Source organism: Dasypus novemcinctus, chromosome 4, assembly GCF_030445035.2.
Source record: "Dasypus novemcinctus isolate mDasNov1 chromosome 4, mDasNov1.1.hap2, whole genome shotgun sequence".
NCBI classification, from domain to species: Eukaryota; Metazoa; Chordata; class Mammalia; order Cingulata; family Dasypodidae; genus Dasypus; species Dasypus novemcinctus.
The window spans coordinates 111,522,585-111,541,664 of NC_080676.1; the positions used below are offsets into that span (position 1 = coordinate 111,522,585).

At 39.8% G+C, this 19,080-nt stretch overlaps 1 long non-coding RNA gene across 1 annotated transcript; it reads right to left on the reverse strand.

Annotated features, from left to right (window-relative positions):
- Positions 1-202: 202 nt before the first annotated feature.
- On the reverse strand, positions 203-3,812 carry LOC131278374 (uncharacterized). The gene is made up of 3 exons (XR_009185692.1): positions 3,503-3,812; positions 2,930-3,016; positions 203-1,035 (listed from the first exon to the last, which is right to left on the reverse strand). It is a non-coding gene; the product is annotated as an uncharacterized lncRNA (long non-coding RNA).
- Positions 3,813-19,080: the final 15,268 nt, after the last annotated feature.

Here is a 19,080-nt window from a genome sequence, read left to right on the forward strand (position 1 = left end):
TGAAGGCAGCTGGTCGGCTGCAGCTCGTGGACCAGTTCCACTGGGGGAAAGGGCCTTCCTCACACTGCTGGTGTGAGATACGGGTTGTCGGGGCGACTTCTCTCTGCCTCGCTCTGGGAACCGCCGCTGGGGCCGCAAACCAGCTGCAGCAAAGAGGACTGCACTATGAACTCACACGAACACTGGTCAGAAGAAACAGGAGACTTTATTGAGAGAGCCAGCGTGTGTGGGCTCATGCGCAATCTGCAGACAGTTTGGGGAAGAGGAGGGGAAGGGGGAATATATAGGGGTATGGTAATTTAGGGGAGGCGCATGCGCCTTGGCCTTGTCCCATGACTCAGCACTCCTGACTCACCGTGACTCAGCACTCCTGACTCCTCATGACTCAGCACTTTCGATGGTACCCAGGCCCACAATACGGCCTATGCTCCCTACATCTCACCCCTTTCTGTAAAATAAGGCAGTGGAATGCACATGGTCATACACTTGCGGTGACCACGCCCGTCTTAGGTTGCCTTCTTCTGAAGGTCTTACCCATCACTGGCTGCCGGCCAAGCTCAAGCAAGTGTAAGGGTGCAAGTGGCTGTGCCTGGCTTAGGTTGTCTCCCTCCAGAGATCTTACCCGTCGTTGGCTACCAGCCCACCAGCCGCGACTTTTGGGGAGAGTAAGGGAGTGGGCAGCTGCAGTAACAGTGCGAGTCAATTGTCAGCAGTCACTGAGTCATGCAGGCTGACTTGCTGAGGTAGGTAGCACATAGGCAGTGGAGGCTAGGCAAGAGTCAGGGGGTGGCCAGGGCATGGGAAGGGAAGTGAATGGGACATTTTGAGTCCTTCAGAGCAAGGCTTCGCACGATGTTATTGAAGCAGTGTATGCTCGGTGCAGCTACACAGCGGTGGCAGCGGTGGCGGCTTCCTCTCTCATGGGGAGACGCCAGTATCCGAGGGACCACACACGAAAGACAGTGACTGCTGAGATATACTCGATTCTTCTTTGTAGCCATCACAGGAGACAGGGGGCTAAGCTGGAAAAGACAACTAAAAGAACAAGGAGGCTGAGGAGTGGGGCGATCCAGGCTGCAAGCGGGGAGGTAAACCAACTGAGAAAGGAGGGAGGGACTAGGGAGTTTTTAGACAGTGATTCACGTAAATTTTTAAACTTATTTATGTTTTGCTCTATAACCTCTGACTCGTTAACAAAATAACAGCACTCTTTCTGGAGGAAGAGACAGGTGCCTCCTTTCTCCGCAGTAAGGAGATCTAATGCCCTTCTATTTTGTAATACAACCTGAGTGAGAGAGGAGATTTGCCTTTGTAGGGACTCAAGGGATGCAGTAGAGGAGTCCAAGATGATCTGTATCTCCTCTTGGAATTGCGCTGCAGTGGCGATTCCATGACCAAGGGCACCGCTGGCGGTGGCAATGGCAGCGACTGTGGTTGTGAGAGAAATTCCCACTAACAAGGGGAGAAAGCCTGCTCTGTTTGGTCTAGGTAAAAGTAACTGAACAATTTCGCCTTCAGAATACAGTGTAAGTTGGGGAGTGAGGGTGACTAGGACACATGGTTCAGGGACAGTGTCGTTAAGGCAGGTAAATAGGGATCGATTGCACCATAGGTAAAAACCAGCAGGTACAGAAAAGTTTTGAGGGAGTGTTTGATTGGTAGTACAAGAAGCTGTTTTGATAAAACAGACTCTTTGTATACTGATTATTCAGGATAGAATTTTTCATAAACTTTCACCAGAACAAACTAATGATTTGAGAGACTTTGAAAAAGGACAAAATTTTTAACTTTGCTACATACTACTTGTTACTAAGGCTTTTTCAAACTTTATAGACAGACCCATCAAATCTTACTTAACTTTAACCATAAAAATTTCTTTCCACAAACCTTCTACACTTTCAGTACTCATTCAGGTCCTGTTCCACACCTTACTCTTTTCCAACAACCAATCATCCTATCTTAGGATGAAATCATCTCCTGTTTCCCTAGCAACAAAAACACATTCTATACATCCCACATACCGAGCCACCAGGCAAACCTCCCACAACATACAATTGCCACCAACACCAAATAAGCCTGTCAAACAATGAACCTTTCTTCACCCTAAATACCCAGTAGCATGCAATACCAGAAACAGTCCCCTAGAAGCCAGTTTGCAGGGAAGGCTAGCCACCAACAAGTTTTCCTGCCATAAAATTACCTTTTATTATTATTATCATCATCAATACAGTTTTATATATATTTAATAATGACTTTTTGGAATTAGCCATTTAAATACCTTAATTTAAACAATGTTTCATTAAACTTCTTATATTTATTTATAACCATGTAGATTATAATTATATTATTTTAAGACAAATTTTACCTTCACAGAACACATTCCCTTACTTAAAGTTACCACAATACCTTCTACAACTTGCCACATGCAAATTAAGTTCCAAGAGTTTATGAAAAATAAGCCATCCTATTTTAAGACAAAACACACCTTTTAGAAAAAACTTATTAAATTTCAGTCAGCATTCCCACAAACTTTTAACCTTCTTTAATATTCATTTATGTTTTACATCCTTCATTTTATCCTGTGAAGAAAAATAAACTATTCTTTTCAATATAGGCAAGAATAACTTTTTATGAAGACTTATAGTTAATTTTGCTAATCAAGACTTACAATTTTTATCATTGTAGATATCTTATTAACAATTAAAAACTTATATATTAATATAATAAACTTAAGTATTAATATAAGTACTTATTTAATTTTTGGCCATTTGAACAGAGCTCTTTTTTAAAATTTTTATTAATTTATATTTACCATCTGGACGTATCACAATATACACTGACATTGAACGAACAGACAGACAAACACAAAACAATTACAACACATTAACAGAAACATACAGTTTATTTACAATCGACTCATAATTCTTACTTTCTTGGTATAGCTGCTTTTAAGTCCTCTATTATATATCACATCTTAGCTTGTACTTTTTAAAATTTCTTCTGGAATCCATGTTGCCTGTAATATGCAAGTTTGTGCTTGGAAACATTATTAGTTATCAGCAATCAGTTAAGATAACTTGAGCAGCATAAATGTAGTTAAGTTCTTATTTTGCAGTTTAGACAGACCATTAACACACATTTTTGGATTATTACTCTGTAAGACTATACTGAGACTTGAAGTTCTGGAGAAAACTATTGATTTAAAACTGAAAATTCCTTTTAGACCTTGATAAAAATTTTGTACTAATTTTATTATCTTGGTTAAATAAACCCAATCAGAATTAGCATGGAAACAAAACAAAACACAAATGTTGCTACATTTTTCTCTTTTTCCAGTGGCTTAACTATATTAACCTTCACTAGCCCACAGCTACATTATCATGTAGACAGCAGGGGTGAAGGTGATTCTTTGAAGTGTAGCGAGGAGATCCTTTAGGATTTGGGTTTGGGGGACAGAGGTGGAAGAAGAAAGATTGCCCATAATGGGGCAGGGGTAACTCACGCGAACATGGGCGCTACGACATCTGTCAGGCAGCGGGGTCCCTGTCTGTTGCTCCCTGTTCAGGCGCCAGATGAAGGTGGCCGGTCGGCTGCAGCTCATGGACCGGTTCCGCCGGGGGAAAGGGCCTTCCTCATGCTGCCGGCATGAGATATGGGTTGTCAGGGCGACTTCTCTCTTGCCTCGCTCCGGGAACTGCCACCAGGGCCGCAAACCAGCTGCGGCGAAGAGGACCGAACTACAAACTCACATGAACACCGATCAGAAGAAACAGGAGACTTTATTGAGAGAGTCAGCACATGTGGGCTCATGCGCAATCTGCAGATGGTTTGGGGAAGAGGAGGGGAAGGAGGAATATATAGGGGTATGGTAATTTAGGGGAGGCGCATGCGCCTTGGCCTTGCCCCATGACTCAGCACTTCATGACTCATCATGACTCAGCACTCCTGACTCACCATGACTCAGCACTCCTGACTCATCATGACTCAGCTCTCCTGACTCATCATGACTCAGCACTTTCAATGTTACCCAGGCCCACAATACGGCCTATGCTCCCTACAAGTGGTAACAGTGGGCATCCTTGTATTGTTCCTCCTCTCAAAGGGAAGATTTCAGTCATTATTGAATACAATGCTAGCTGTAGGTTTTTCATACCTGCACTTTGCCATACTCAGGAAGCTTCCTTCTATTCCTATCTTTTTGAGTGTTTTTATCAAGAAAGGTTGCTGTATTTTGGAAATGCCTTTTTCTGCATCACATGAGAGAATCATGTGATTTTTATTCTTCAATTCATCAATGTGGTCCATTATGCTAATTGCTGATGTCTAGGCATCTGAATATGTTGCTGAGTTTACTCTGACGTCCAATTGCTTTCTCTTACCTATTATTTTTTTTCACAGCTCTTGTTTGATATTTGATTCAACTTATTCTAAGTCTTTAAAGGTTCCATCTTAAGTTATAAAAATTAGGCCATGAACTCACTAATGGGTTGCAATTTTCTCCCAGGAATTATGGTACAGAGAAAACTCAAAGCAGTTTTTGTCCATATAATTTTCTGACCAGCAAATATCTCTTATCAGTGCAACTTCCCACAGAAATGTTTCAGTCTCCATTTTCCAGTGTTTTGGTCTGGCCGGAGTTGAAATTCAAAGCAGGCTCTAGTGACCAAAATCATTGAAGAAAAGTCCCCTGGTTCCTCCTCCATTCTCCCTTGTAACAACTCATAGGGAGGAAGATGTCTGTTTCCCTCTCAGTCAGCTACACTGAGCCAGGGGTTTTACCCCAGCTTAATATCTTGTGGGGGAGGGGGGCCGGGGAATGGGAAACCCTTTCCAGCAACCACAGTGGTTTGGTAACTCAAGTTTATTTTTGGGTTCTTCATCTCTCTGTTCCTCACACTCTTGGGAGTTTCGTAGTACTGTCCTGTCTGCTGACCTCAAAGCAGGTCCTTCAGAAAGCTTTGATTCTTTCTCTGCTGTTTTTGTGAGAGCATTTGCCCTGTTTGCCTACTCTGACATCATCTTCCCACAATTTCCTATGCCCTTTAAATAAAGTGTCTGTGGAAGTCAAATACTATCACTGCAACACTCTTCTTATCTGGGTAGTCTTCAGACACTGACCTATTAAAATTTTGAGTGGATATATCATTTTTTTTTCTTTTTTTTTATTGACTTTGTAATAATATTATATTAAAAATATATATGTGAGGTCCCATTCAACCCCACCCCCCCCACCCCACCTCTCCCCCCCCCCCCCCCCAGCAACACTCATTCCCATCATCATGACACATCCATTGGATTTGGTAAGTACATCTTTGGGCACCTCTGCACCTCATAGTCAATGGTCCACATCATGGCCCATACTCTCCTCCATTCCATCCAGTGGGCCCTGTGAGGATTTACAATGTCCAGTGATTGCCTCTGAAGCGCCATCCAGGGCAGCTCCATGTCCCAAAGATGCCTCCACCTCTCATCTCTTCCTGCCTTTCCCCATACCCATCAGCCACCATGTCCACTTTTCCCAATCCAATGCCACCTCTTCTATGTGGACATTGGAATGGTTGTGTCCATTGCATCTCTATGTCACGAGGAGGCTCAGATTCCACATGGATGCTGGATGCAATCCTCCCATTTTCAGTTGTAATCACTCTAGGCTCCATGGTGTGGTGGTTGTCCTTCTTCAACTCCATCTTAGCTGAGTGTGGTAAGTCCAATAAATCAGATTGTAGGTGCTGGAGTCTGTTGAGGCTCAGGACCTGGCTATCACATTGTCAGTCCAGAGATTCAAATCCCCTAAATATATCTTAAACCCCAACATTAACTGCACCTCCAGCACATTAGCATGAAAGTCTTATGAAGGAAGATCCCATCTGAGTCCAGATTCATCACACATAAACACCATTTCCAAAGAGGGGCCATCTGCCCTGGTAGTTAACCCCATCGGCCATGACCATAACTCCCATGGGTCTCTTTAGCCCTCAAAGGAACCAATATCTGGAGGTTGCATGTGCTTTATCTGTCTCTCTGACTCTACTCAGTTGTGCATGAGGGCAATCCTTCTGCCAGCCTCCAGACTCTTTTTTAGAAACTCGTAGCCATATAAACTCATTTCTCCTTTCCATTTCCCCCTTACTTTAGGTCAAACAGCATTTTAAAGTCATGTTATTTTATGTAGACAGGGATATTCTGCTGATCTGCATTAAACCTTCTGTTTAAGGTCATTTTCCAGTTGCATCATCAGTTGGAAGTTGATAGTGGTCCCTCGGTGCCAGGGAGGCTCATCCCCGGGTGTCATGTCCCACGCTGGGGGGAAGGCATTGCATTTACATGCTGAGTTTGGCTTCGAGACTGGCCACATTTGAGTAACATGAAGGCTGACAGGAGGAAATTCCCAGGCACAATGTTGCTCTAGGCCTTGTTCTTATTTTAGGCTTATCAGCTCACAAGCATAGTCATTAGCATCAGGGGCTCACTGTTGAACCCTCACTCCCTCCCGGTCCCCGCCGCTGTATCTGGGAGACTGTCGCTGCTCCCCTAGGGACAACGACAGAGCACCACTGGCCAGGAACCCAGTACCCCCCCTGCTGTGGTTTTTAATTGTTGCCACTATGAGTATATTCAAACATTACCATGCACCCTGGACATATGTTCTGTACAGCTCCCTGTCAGCCATATATCACCTGTCATTGGTATCCCATACCAGTATCCCTCCATTGCCATTGTTGAAACACTCTGTGATCCAGAACTCCCCGAAATTTGAAGCCCAATATGATGTCATGGTCCCTTACTAGGGAATGGCTTATAGCGATGGGTTTAAAGGTTAGATAAAGAACTTGGATAAAGTTAGATAAAGAACTTAGATAAAGAATGTTGACTTGAAAAAATTCTACATCCTATCTTTTTCTTTTTTTTTTTTTTCTTTCCCCCCTAATTATTCAGCTTCTCTTCACAGGAGTCCTAGACCACAGCAATGCATATATATAATATACAGCACTCCCATACATCCACCACAAAACCTTTTTCCTTCCACAGCGATACTCTTACACCCTATTCACATCATATTTACTTAATGTGTTGTACAGAGTCTGAGACATTAGCTTTCTAACAAGGTGATATCTGTGCTTACATTATGGTGCATACTTTAGGATACACAGTTCTTTACATTCTTAGTTATCCTATGTTTTACATTATGGTTTACATTATCAGTCTGTCATCTCCTATATGTTATGGTGTAATATTACATGTTTTATATCCATCCTTGTGTACTCTCAAGAAACTCCTCTCTTACCCCCCATTTACCTTGGTTCCACACATTTAACGTTCATTTTCCCTTCCACCTTGGTGCCCACAGTGACAGCCAACCTCCGTTTCCTGAGGAGCCACTTCCAGAGATAGATGGAATAGTGTTCAGGGCCTAACTTGCTCAACTGCCCCAATGCCCTGGGAGCCACCCTTTCTCTCGAGGGATACAGTTCCCTCTATTTGGTGGCATTAGTCCTCCCCAGGATGTGGGTCTACCCCCACTCTCACTACTTGGGTTTCTACCCCATGGTGAGACCCACTCTGGCAGAATGAGCATTTAGACATTCCCCAGGAGCCCGTCCTGCATCAGACCCTCCCCTCCGAGCATTCTAAACAGGTAGCCCTCTTTATTATATTTTGATATGATTTTCTCGGCATTTTACTCTCCACCAACACCTGACCCTCTCCTGTGTTCGTATGCTACCCCTCCCTCCCCCCACTTTTGGGCAATGTTACCCATCCGTCCCTCCCCAGCCACCTTCAAACCCGCAAAGCCCCAACCAAAGGCAACCCCTTGCCCCCCTTTTATCTCTTCTTTGTGTTCATACTTACCACCATCTCGTCTTAAATTCCACCCCTGCAGACATCGGCTCATATCCGTCCTCCACCCTCCGATTTCCTGTAAGCCTATCGTTCAGTCTCTTGCTATCTAGGGCAGCTTGTTTATTTCATATCATTGAGGTCATGTAGTACTTGTCCTTCAATGTCTGGGTTGCTTCACTCAACATAAGGTTCTCAAGATTCATCCATGTTATCACATGTGTTTGTAGTGTGTTTGTTCTTACAGCCGAGTAGTATTCCATTGTGTGTATATACCACATTTTATTGATCCACTCATCTGTTGATGGGCATTTGGGTTGATTCCAACTTTTGGCAATAGTGAACAATGCTGCTATGAACATTGGTGTACATATATCGGTTTGTGTCCTTGTTTTCAGTTCTGCTGGGTATATACCCAGCAGTGGTATTGCTGGGTCATATGGCAAATCTATGGTTAGTTTTTTGAGAAACCGCCATTCTGTCCTCCAGAATGGTTGGATCCTTCTGCATTCCCACCAGCAGTGGATGAGTGTTCCCCTTCCTTCACATCCTCTTCAGCACTTGTATTCTTCTGTTTTTTTCATAGCTGCCAATCTTATGGGTGTAAGATGGTATCTCATTGTAGTTTTGATTTGCATTTCCCTGATAGCTAGAGATTTGGAACATTTTTTCATGTGCTTTCTTGCCATTTGTATTTCTTCTTCGGAGAAGTGTCTGTTTAAGTCTTTTTCCCATTTTTTAAATGGGTTGTTTATCTTTTTATTTTCAAGATATAGAAGTTCTTTATATATGCAAGTTATAAGTTTCTTATCAGATATATGATTGCCAAATATTTTCTCCCATTGTATGGGCTCCCTTTTTACTTTCTTGACAAACTCCTTTGAGGTGCAGAAGGCTTTAATTTTGAGGAAGTCCCATTTATCTATTAGTTCTTTTGCTGCTCGTGCTTTTGATGAGATATTCATAAATCCATTTCCTATTACAAGGTCCTGTAGATGTTTCCCTACACTGCTTTCTAAGGTTTTTATGGTCTTGGCTCTTATATTTAGGTCTTTGATCCATCTTGAGTTGATCTTTGTATAAGGTGTGGGATGGTAATCCTCTTTCATTCTTCTGCATATGGCTATCCAGTTCTCCAGACACCATTTGTTGAATAGGCCACTCTCTCCCAGTTGAGAGGGTTTGGTGGCTTTATCGAATATTATGTGGCTATATATGTGAGGTTCTATATCTGAGCTTTCAATTCGATTCCATTGGTCTATGTGTCTCTCCTTATGCCAATACCATGCTGTTTTCACCACCGTAGCTTTGTTGTATGTTTTGAAGTCAGGTAGTGTGATTCCTCCAATTTCGTTTTTCTTTTTCAGTATGTCTTTGGCTATTCGGGGTCTCTTTCCTTTCCAAATAAATTTCATAGTTAGTTTTTCTAGTTCCTTAAAGAAGGCTGCGTTGATTTTTATTGGGATTGCATTGAATGTGTAGATCAGTTTTGGTAGGATAGACATCTTAATAATGTTCAGTCTTCCTATCCATGAACAAGGAATAGTCTTCCATTTATTCAGGTCTTCTTTGATTTCCTTGAACAATCTTGTATAGTTCTCGGTGTATAAGTTCTTTACCTCTTTAGTTAAATTTATTCCTAAGTATTTGATTTTTTTATTTACTATTGTGAATGGTATTTGTTTCTTGATTTCCCCCTGATCTTGCTCATTATTGGTGTACAGAAATGCTACTGATTTTTGCGCATTGATCTTATAACCTGCGACTTTACTAAACTCATTTATGAGTTCTAGAATCTTCGTTGTAGATCTCTCAGGGTTTTCTATGTATAGGATCATGTCATCTGCAAATAATGAAACTTTGACTTCTTCCTTTCCAATTTGAATGCCTTTTATTTCTGGTTCTTGCCTCAGTGCTCGAGCAAGTACTTCTAAGACAATGTTAAATAGGAGCGGAGACAGTGGGCATCCTTATCTTGTTCCTGAGTTTAGAGGGAAGGAGTCTAGGATTTCTCCATTGTAAACAATATTGACTTTAGGTTTTTCATATATACTCTTTATCATGTTCAAAAAATTTCCTTGTATTCCAATCTTTTGGAGTGTTTTTATCAAGAAAGGGTGCTGTATTTTGTCAAATGCTTTTTCTGCATCAATAGATATAATCATGTGATTTTTTTCCTTCAATCTGTTTATATGGTGTATTACGTTGATTGATTTTCTTATGTTGAACCATCCTTGCATACCTGGGATGAATCCCACTTGGTCGTGGTGTATAATACGTTTAATGTGTTGTTGAATACGATTAGCAAGTATTTTGTTAAGTATTTTTGCGTCTAGGTTCATTAGAGAAATTGGTCTGTAATTTTCCTTTCTTGTGATGTCTTTGTTTGGCTTTGGTACTAGGGTAATGTTGGCATCATAGAAGGAGTTGGGTAATGTTCTTTCTGTTTCGATTTTTTTCGAATAGTTTCAGCAGGATTGGTGTCAGTTCTTTCCGGAATATTTTGTAGAATTCACCTGTGAAGCCATCTGGCCCTGGGCTCTTCTTAGTTGGGAGATTTTTAATAACTGATTCTATCTCTCTGCTTGTGATTGGTTTGTTAAGATCATCAATTTCTTCTTTCGTCAATATGGGCTGCTTATGTGTTTCTAGGAATTTGTCCATTTCCTCTAGATTGTCATTTTTGTTGGAATATAGTTTTTCAAAATATCCTCTTATGATAGTCTTTATTTCTGTGGGGTCAGTGGTGATATCGCCTTTCTCATTTCTTATTTTGTGTATTTGCATCTTCTCTCTTTTTTTCTTTGTTAGTGTTGCTAAAGGTTTGTCAATTTTGTTAATCTTCTCAAAAAACCAGCTCTTGGTCTTGTTTATCTGTTCAAGTGCTTTCTTATTTTCTATTTCATTTAGTTCTGCTCTTATCTTTGTAATTTCCTTCCTTCTTCTTCCTGTTGGGTTACTTTGTTGTTGTTTTTCTAATTCCTTCAAATGTGCAGTTAGTTCTTCAATTTTTGCTCTTTCTTCTTTTTTGATATATGAATTTATGGCTATAAACTTCCCTCTCAATACTGCTTTTGCTGCATCCCATAAATTTTGGTATGTTGTGTTATCATTATCATTTGTTTCAAGGTAGTCATTGATTTCTTTTGAGATTTCCTCTTTGACCCACTGTTTTTCTAAGAGTGTGCTGTTTAATTTCCAAATTGTGGTGTGAAATCTGGGCTTCTGTCCCTTGCAAATCTCCAGCTTGACTCCACTATGGTCAGAGATAATATTTTGTATGATTTAAATCTTTCTGAATTCGTTCAGCCTTTCTTTGTGGCCTATCATATGATCTATCTTGGAGAATGATCCATGTGTGCTTGAGAAAAATTTATATCCTGCTGTGTTTGGGTGTAGTGATCTATATATGTCTATTAGATCCAGCTCCTCTAATCTACTATTCAGATGTTTTGTTTCTTTGGTGATTCTCTTTTGAGATGTTCTGTCCAGAGTTGATAGTGGTGTATTAAAATCCCCCACTATAATTGTAGATGTATCTGTTCTTTCACTTAGTTTTTCCAGCATTTGCCTGACCTATTTAGAGGCACCCTTGTTAGGGGCATAGATATTTATGATTGTTCGATCTTCTTGACAGATTTTCCCTTTCACTAAAATGTAGTATCCTTCTTTGTCTCTCACAATTGTTTCACATTTAAAGTCTATTTTGTCTGATATTAATATAGCTACTCCTGCCTTTTTTTGGTTATTGTTAGCTTGTATGATTGTTTTCCAGCCATTCACTTTCAATCTCAATGCGTCTCTGGGTCTAAGATGTGTCTCTTGTAGACAGCATATGGATGAGTCATATTTCCTTATCCATTGTCCCAGTCTGAATCTTTTGATAGGTGAGTTTAATCCGTTGACATTCAGTGTTATTACTATCAAGGAATTATTTGTGTTAGCCATATTTTGATTGGATTTGTGTTTGTCATATTTTGTTTGTATATTTTTTTTTTGTCTTTTTTGTTGTTGTTGTTGGTCTTATACTCTCCTCCAACTCTGCCTTTCCTGTTTTTTCCTTTCTTCCTGCAGAACTCCCTTTAGAATTTCTTGAAGGGGAGGTTTCTTGTTGGTATACTCTTTCAGTTTCTGTTTGTCTGCGAATATTTTGAACTCTCCATCATGTTTGAATGCTAGTTTAGCTGGATAGAGTATTCTTGGTTGGAAATTCTTTTCCTTTAGTACCTTGACTATATCATACCACTGCCTTCTTGCCTCCATGGTTTCAGAAGAGAAATCAGCACTTAATCTAATTGAGCTTCCCTTGTATGTGATGGTTTTCTTTTCTCTTGCTGCTTTTAGGATTTTCTCTTTGTCTTGAGCATTGGATAATTTGACAAGTATATGTCTTGGGGTGGGCCTGTTGGGGTTTATGACTTGTGGAGTGCGCTGTGCTTCTTGGATATGCACATCTGTCTCTTTCAGTAGATTTGGGAAGTTTTCAGCCATTATTTCCTGCAACACTCCTTCTGACCCCTTTCCCTTATCTTCACCTTCTGGAATGCCTATAATACGTATGTTTGAGCATTTTGCATTGTCATTCAGTTCCCTAAATCCTAACTGGATTTTTTCTATCTTCTTATTGACCCCTTCTACTATCTGTTTGATTTCTGATGTACTGTCTTCCACATCACTAATTCTCTGCTCTGTCTCTTCTAGTCTGCTGATATTTGCTGCAAGTGTATTTTTGATTTCTTGAACTGTGGTGTTCATCCCATCATATCTGTTATGTTTTTGCGTATGTCTGCAATTTCCCCTCCAAGTGATGTCTTCATGTTGTTAACCTCTTTCATTACTTCATCAAATTTGTCGGTGATAAATGTTCTGAGATCTTTCATTGCTTGTGCCAAGTTTTGCTCCCCTTCGTGATTATTGGTTTGTTGATTGGATTCAGCCATGTTTTCCTGATTACTGGTTTGGTTTGTAGATTTTTGTTGCTTTCTGGTCATCTCTTTATTTTGACGGATTTAATCAGTTCCTTAGCTTCTTTGTCTGCTCTTGGAGGTTAATTAGCTGTTATTTCTGCATAGGTGTTATATCTTCTCTTTGTCACTTTTTTCTTCTTATTCTAGTTACTTGTTGTTGGTTAAGTTCACTTTAAAGGAAAGTATTAGTGTTGGGGAAAGGCAATTGTGTAAGCAAGGGAAAAGTGTAAAGTAGTATTGGTGATATATGTTAACAAAGCAAGAATATGAGATCTGGGAGGATGGAGGTTAGATTCATGTAAATTGTGTAGAGTTATAGCAGTAGGTAGAGTACCTATTATAAGGTAGATGATTGAATATGGGAGGAATATGGTATGAGCTAAAAAGCTATTGATTTTGTGAGAGAGGGAAAGAGAAAATAAAGGTAATAGTTTCAAGAGTGGATAACAGACAGAAAACAAAACATAGGTATTAGAAATTAAGACTTAGACCCTTTGTGGATCGAAGAAAAGGAGGTGGGAGGTGGAATATAGGAGAGCCAGTAGATGGTGGTGGATATCAAGATGTAGGGGAAAGAGATAGTGTAGGTAGCCTAAATCAGTTCACACAGAAATGAGGCAGTGAAGGATGAGAAAACCCAGCGAATGTGAGGTGTTTCCTGCCGCACCTATTGTCTAATTGAGTTAAAATAAACTAAGTAGAATATGAGGGACAAGAGGGAGAGAGACAACAGAATAAAAAGGGGGAAAAAAAAAGGGGGGGTGGAAGGGACGAGAGGAAGAAAGGAAAAGAGTGTGGCCAGGGGTGGGGAACAGGTAGGGGAAAGAAAAATAAAAATAAAAAAAAACAGATATACACGAACCAGAATTAAAACACCCACTACACAGCACCTACCACATACACACACACCAAAAAAACCCTTAAATAACTGAGTAAAAAAAGACTTTGGGGGATACGCTGTGAAAGAAGCCTAGGGGATAATGCGGTGTTAGCAATCAGGAAATTGAAAAAAGTAAAGAATAAGTCAAAATGAAAATAAAAACAAAACAAAATGAAACGATAAAGAAAAAACGCCAACGTTGAAGGCTAGGGCATTTAAGGACCTCAGATGGACCTCAGTGCGTGATGGATTCAAGGATGGAAAGTCTGAGATATTGAGGACTCAAGAGGTGTGAGCCTCTGTAGTGTGGGCCACCAGAATTTAGGGAATTCAGACCTGGCAGCCTCCAATCTCGTCAACAGGAAGCCTGGGAGCCCCGCAGTGTAACACAGCCCTCCGGGATCCCCACAGTTGGGTGCCAACCCTATGGGGGAAGTCAGATCCGCAAACTCTATATTGTGACTGAACCCTGTAATTCACTTTGCTGGTATCATAAGTACGTTATCTTTCATTTGAGCTTTTGGACAGCTCCCGTCCTGTGATTCCAAACCACTGCCACTAGAGGGCGCCTCTACACCGCAGCCACTTTACTAGTACAGATCCGAAGCCCGGCCAGTGACGCGGAAAACGGATTCCAATACCAGAATTCTCAAGCTTCGCAGAATATTCCTTAATCTGCTTCCAGACGTGTCCCCCCCCCCTTGCCGCAGCCTAGATCAATTTTCCAATTACTTCTCTTTATTGCCTACAGCCTATTTGGGTTGGAAAACGGTTGCGGGCTTTTGGGGGCGGGGCTTCAGGCGGAAGCACTATTGTTTATATTCGCACTCAAAAGTTTCTCCCGCTTCACAACAAAACACCGTCTATCTTCCGAAATCGATCCACAAAGGCGATCTGTCACATCAACCTGTCAACAGCTCACCCAGAGCTCCCGAACTCCTTAGCCCTTCAGATTCATCTAAAAGCGGTGCCGCCAGGCTGGACCGCGGTTCCCCCCACCCCCAATAGGGAGGAGCCCGTGCGCGGGTCTCACCTGCGGGCAATAGAACCCAAATTATATCTACTAGACCAATCCTCTCCGTTACCTTTCCACCCAATCGATGTCCCGACACTTCTGCCCTGCAAAAATCCCGAAAAAGCCTCGCCTTGGAGAACCTGCCGCCGCGCCCAGCCGTCTCTTCTCGGGACAGACCACAAAGGCAAGTTTACTCAGCGACCATCTTGCCTCCTCCCCCGGATATATCATTTTAAAAAGAGTCCCAAAATGCCCCCACATCACATCTCTTTTTCCCTCTCCCTGTACTCAGCAACAATTGTGGCCATATTCTCCACATCAATGCTACAATTTCTTCTATTACTAGTCACGATAGTTTTATAGTACAATACCGGTAAAAGCTGATCCTTTGATTGTATAAGGAATGCTATTCTTTAAACTTGTCTGTGAAGGAGAGAATTTTTTTAGCTCACTCATCCACAAAAGTAGAAAATTAGATTACTCTGGAAAACTGATCAGCAGTACAGAAACTTAGCTGCATCCTACAGGTGAGTGGAAGAGGTATCAAGATAGAAAGTTGTGCTGTGTTATTATGAGTGAAATTATTTGAGAAGTGAAAAGCATATAAAAAATTCATCAATTTCTTTATGAAATAATTTTATTGTAACTAAAATATTTATTTGAAATAATTTGAGGCAAATCCAAGAAAAATTAAAAATATGTACATTGAGAGGTAGAAAAAAAGAAGAATGAATCACATGGAAACTGAATGAAACTAGAGGTAAAATTGAATAATACAAATGTTTGAGGTACAGCATTAATATTTGCTTTCTATAGCTGACTATCAAATTACCATAAACTTAGTAAATTATGAAAACACAAATTTATTTTATTTCAGTTTCTGTGGATCAATAGTTTGGGCATTAGTTAGCTCAGTCCTGTGTTTAGGTTTGACAAATCCTCTCACCTGAAGGCTGGACTAGGGATAAATCCAATTCCAAGCTCACTTAATTTGTTGGTAGAATTCATTTTATTGTGGCTGTAGGGATGAAGGAACTGATTTCTTGCTGGTTATTGGCTGGTGGCTTTCCTTATATTTTAGGAGCCTCCATTAGTTCCCAGAGACACCTGTATTTTCTGACTTGTGGATTTCTCCATTGGCCCTTTACAATACGGCAGCATGTTTCTTCAAGGCTAGTATGAAAATAAAAATTGTCTCTAGTGTGAGTCTTCTAGAAATAGAAAACTTTGCATAATGTAACATACATAATCACAGGGTTGTCATCCCATCGTCTTTGCCATATGCTGTTGTATAGAACCAATTCACGGGTCCCACCTAAAACTTAAGGGAAAAGGATTATATAAGAGTCTGAATTGTTGAAGATAATTCAATATCACCTTAGGGTCCCTCCAACAGCCCATTTCAGAATCAAGGGAAGTAAGAAAAGAGCTTGGTTTGCCTCATCTTTCAAATGAATGACTACTTTAATGTCATTATTTTGAGTATAGCAAGGTGTGTAAACTGACAGCTTTCCACCAAACTGCGAGGGCTACATCAGACAAAAGATACACTCAGACAAATCCAGCTTGGCAAGCAAAGAGCATTTAATAGGAGACTTTAAACTCTGGACTCAGTAGTCCAGAGGGTAGATTCTCTCCTTTGGAGAGTCTAAGCCTTGTCAGGGCCTAAATCCTCATCCTTGGCAGCAGGCGGAGAAAGTGACACTTCAGAGGCTCAAACTGTACTTGCCACAAAGCAAGAGTGGTCTTTTATACCACCTGTCTTTTGTGCTTATGGGAAGGGCACGTGGCGGGGTGGGGGGTGGGTTGGGGGCCTGTTTAAAAAGTGTAGTCCTCAGGACAGATAATAAAGGTATGGCCATTCACAGTGTTTTTCAGCAAGGCAGAAGTTACACTTCCACAGTAACTATGTGAAAGTGAGCTTTTACCATGTTTTGTCAGTAAGGGTGCTATATCTTTCTATTGATATGAAGGTCATCAAACAGTTCACAGAATAGATTATCCTTAGAACTTCCTGAAAGAGAAGTTCAAGCATATAAGTTTTTACTTATCAGTCACCAACTCACAAAGTTATTTCTCAAGGTTTGCTGTGCAACTATTAAGAAATGAAATGCTGACTAAAATGGGAAAGAACTGGAAGGTTTGTGGAAAAAATGCAAAGCTCTATATGATACAGTCATTCACACAAAAATTGCCTTTTAGGTTTTGAATATTTGAGAGCCATTACTCTAACTCCTTAAAATGCTTATCAGTTTCACAAAGAGTTTGGCTATTCAAAGGGATGGCTCATTTAACCAAGGCAGTAAAAATCCAGGGGCAAGTAGGTAGATCAAATAGACCTTTGCATTTAGAATTAGCATTAAAGTGGGTGCTATGAGGGTACGTGGTTTCGGGAAAAATTTTTTTCTACAATAGCACAAATCTTATAACCTGATGCAAATTATACTATACATTCAGAAAAGTTCAGTACTTCCAAGCAGGCTTTAATTAGGTCAAGTATTTTATAGAAATAATTTATTCATCTTAAATGTAATTTGAATGTCAACTTTGAATTAAAAGGTCATATTTGCCTAGTGTAAAAACAAGTTATGGCCAAGAAAGCACTTTAAGACTCTATAGGACACTGCTGTTTGAATATGGAAAAGATGATGCTAAAATTTTCTACAAAGGTTAGTCAGATGACACAAGTATGTGTTTCATACCGTGCTCAAACAAAGCTAAAGTCAGTTGTCATCATGAATAGAGGCACCAGTTCCTGGAGTATTAATCAACAGTTGACTAAAGATTTAAATGGGTATGTTGAATTAGTGTTTTTAATATAAAGCCAAAGCAAAAGTAAAAGGAAGGGATATAAATGAATTCAACAGATAATTACAAAATTAAATCAAATAAATTGAATCATTGTGCTGCAAAATTTTGTATTCTGGGAAATTAAAGGAAATTTGGTAGAACCCAAAATTAAAATCAATAAATGTAAGTGAATATCATTCAGAGAGCGAGAGAGAAATAATGTCATAGTTTTCCAGGGCTGCTATGACAAATTCACACCTTGGTAGGCTTAAAGAACAGGGATATATTGGTCCATGATTTTGGAGACTAGACATTCAAAATCAAGGTCTCAATGGGTCATGTTTTCCTCTGGAACATGTAGTGTTCTGTTGCTGGCTTGCCACAGTCTTTGAGGTTTCTTGTCTTGCATTTTGGCCTCCATCATATGGAGATCTCTCTCTTTGGTCTCCATTAATATGGATTATGGCCACCCTGATTTAACTTGGCCTCATCTAAATAGAATCTTCAAAGATCAAATGAGTCAACAACTTAAAAGGACACTAGCATTTTCAAAGGTCATATTTGCAAATGTGTTCACACCCACAGGAAAGATGATTAAGACTTAAAGATGTCTTTTGTTGATACATGATTCAATACGAAATACATAAAAACCATTAAAAATAATTTGAGCACCATAGTTTTCTTATGGAATTTAACCAAATATGTATAAGGCAAAGTGTGAATGATATTTGAGTGGGTGTTTATATTCAATTAAATTTTATATTAGCCTTGTAACCTCTCAGCCAGGCAATTTCTAATGCTCTCTGATTCTCAATTAGATTCTTAGGTATAGAGGACATGTTGACAAAGACAAATGGTAAATGCCACTACTGAAGCTTTGCATAACACATTAGCATATGACTGAACATTGAAGAATATTTGATGCAACAAAGATAACTTCATTTCTATGAAAGGAAGGCAGTAAACAGTCTGCAGGATACATTTTTTTCTAACTTAACACATATGAATTTTGATTGTTTCAGATACCATATTCTTCAATCCCAGAATTTTTATTTGGTTCTTTTCCATATTTTTTATTTCTCTATTGACGTTTACTATATTTTCTTTTGTAATGTGTACATTTTTCATTATCTCATTAAACCTAGTTATTAGAATTAGTCTAAAATTCCTGTCAGCTAATTCTGCACCTGTGTCATCTGAATATTTGTCTCTGTTGATCAAATTTATTCTTGAGATTGGATCATTTTTTTCTTGCTTCTTCATATAAAGAGTAGTTATGATTGTATCTTGGAGGTTATGAATGTCATGTTGTAGACAATTTGAAGTTTTAATTTTTGATGATTTTATTTCAAAAAACTACTGAAACAGCTTTTATTTTTCTGAACAGTTTTTATTTTTGTTGTTTTTATTTCAGAAAACTATTATTATGGAAAACTACTAAATATGTTGGACTCAAGGTGCGAGCTCTGCCTTTTGATGACATGTCTAATCTCAGCTTAGTTCTTTTTGTTAAGCTATGGTACTTGGATTCTGTCCCATGCTTACATGTTTATTATGTAAGCCTAATGTTTTGGGGAGAGTTTATACAT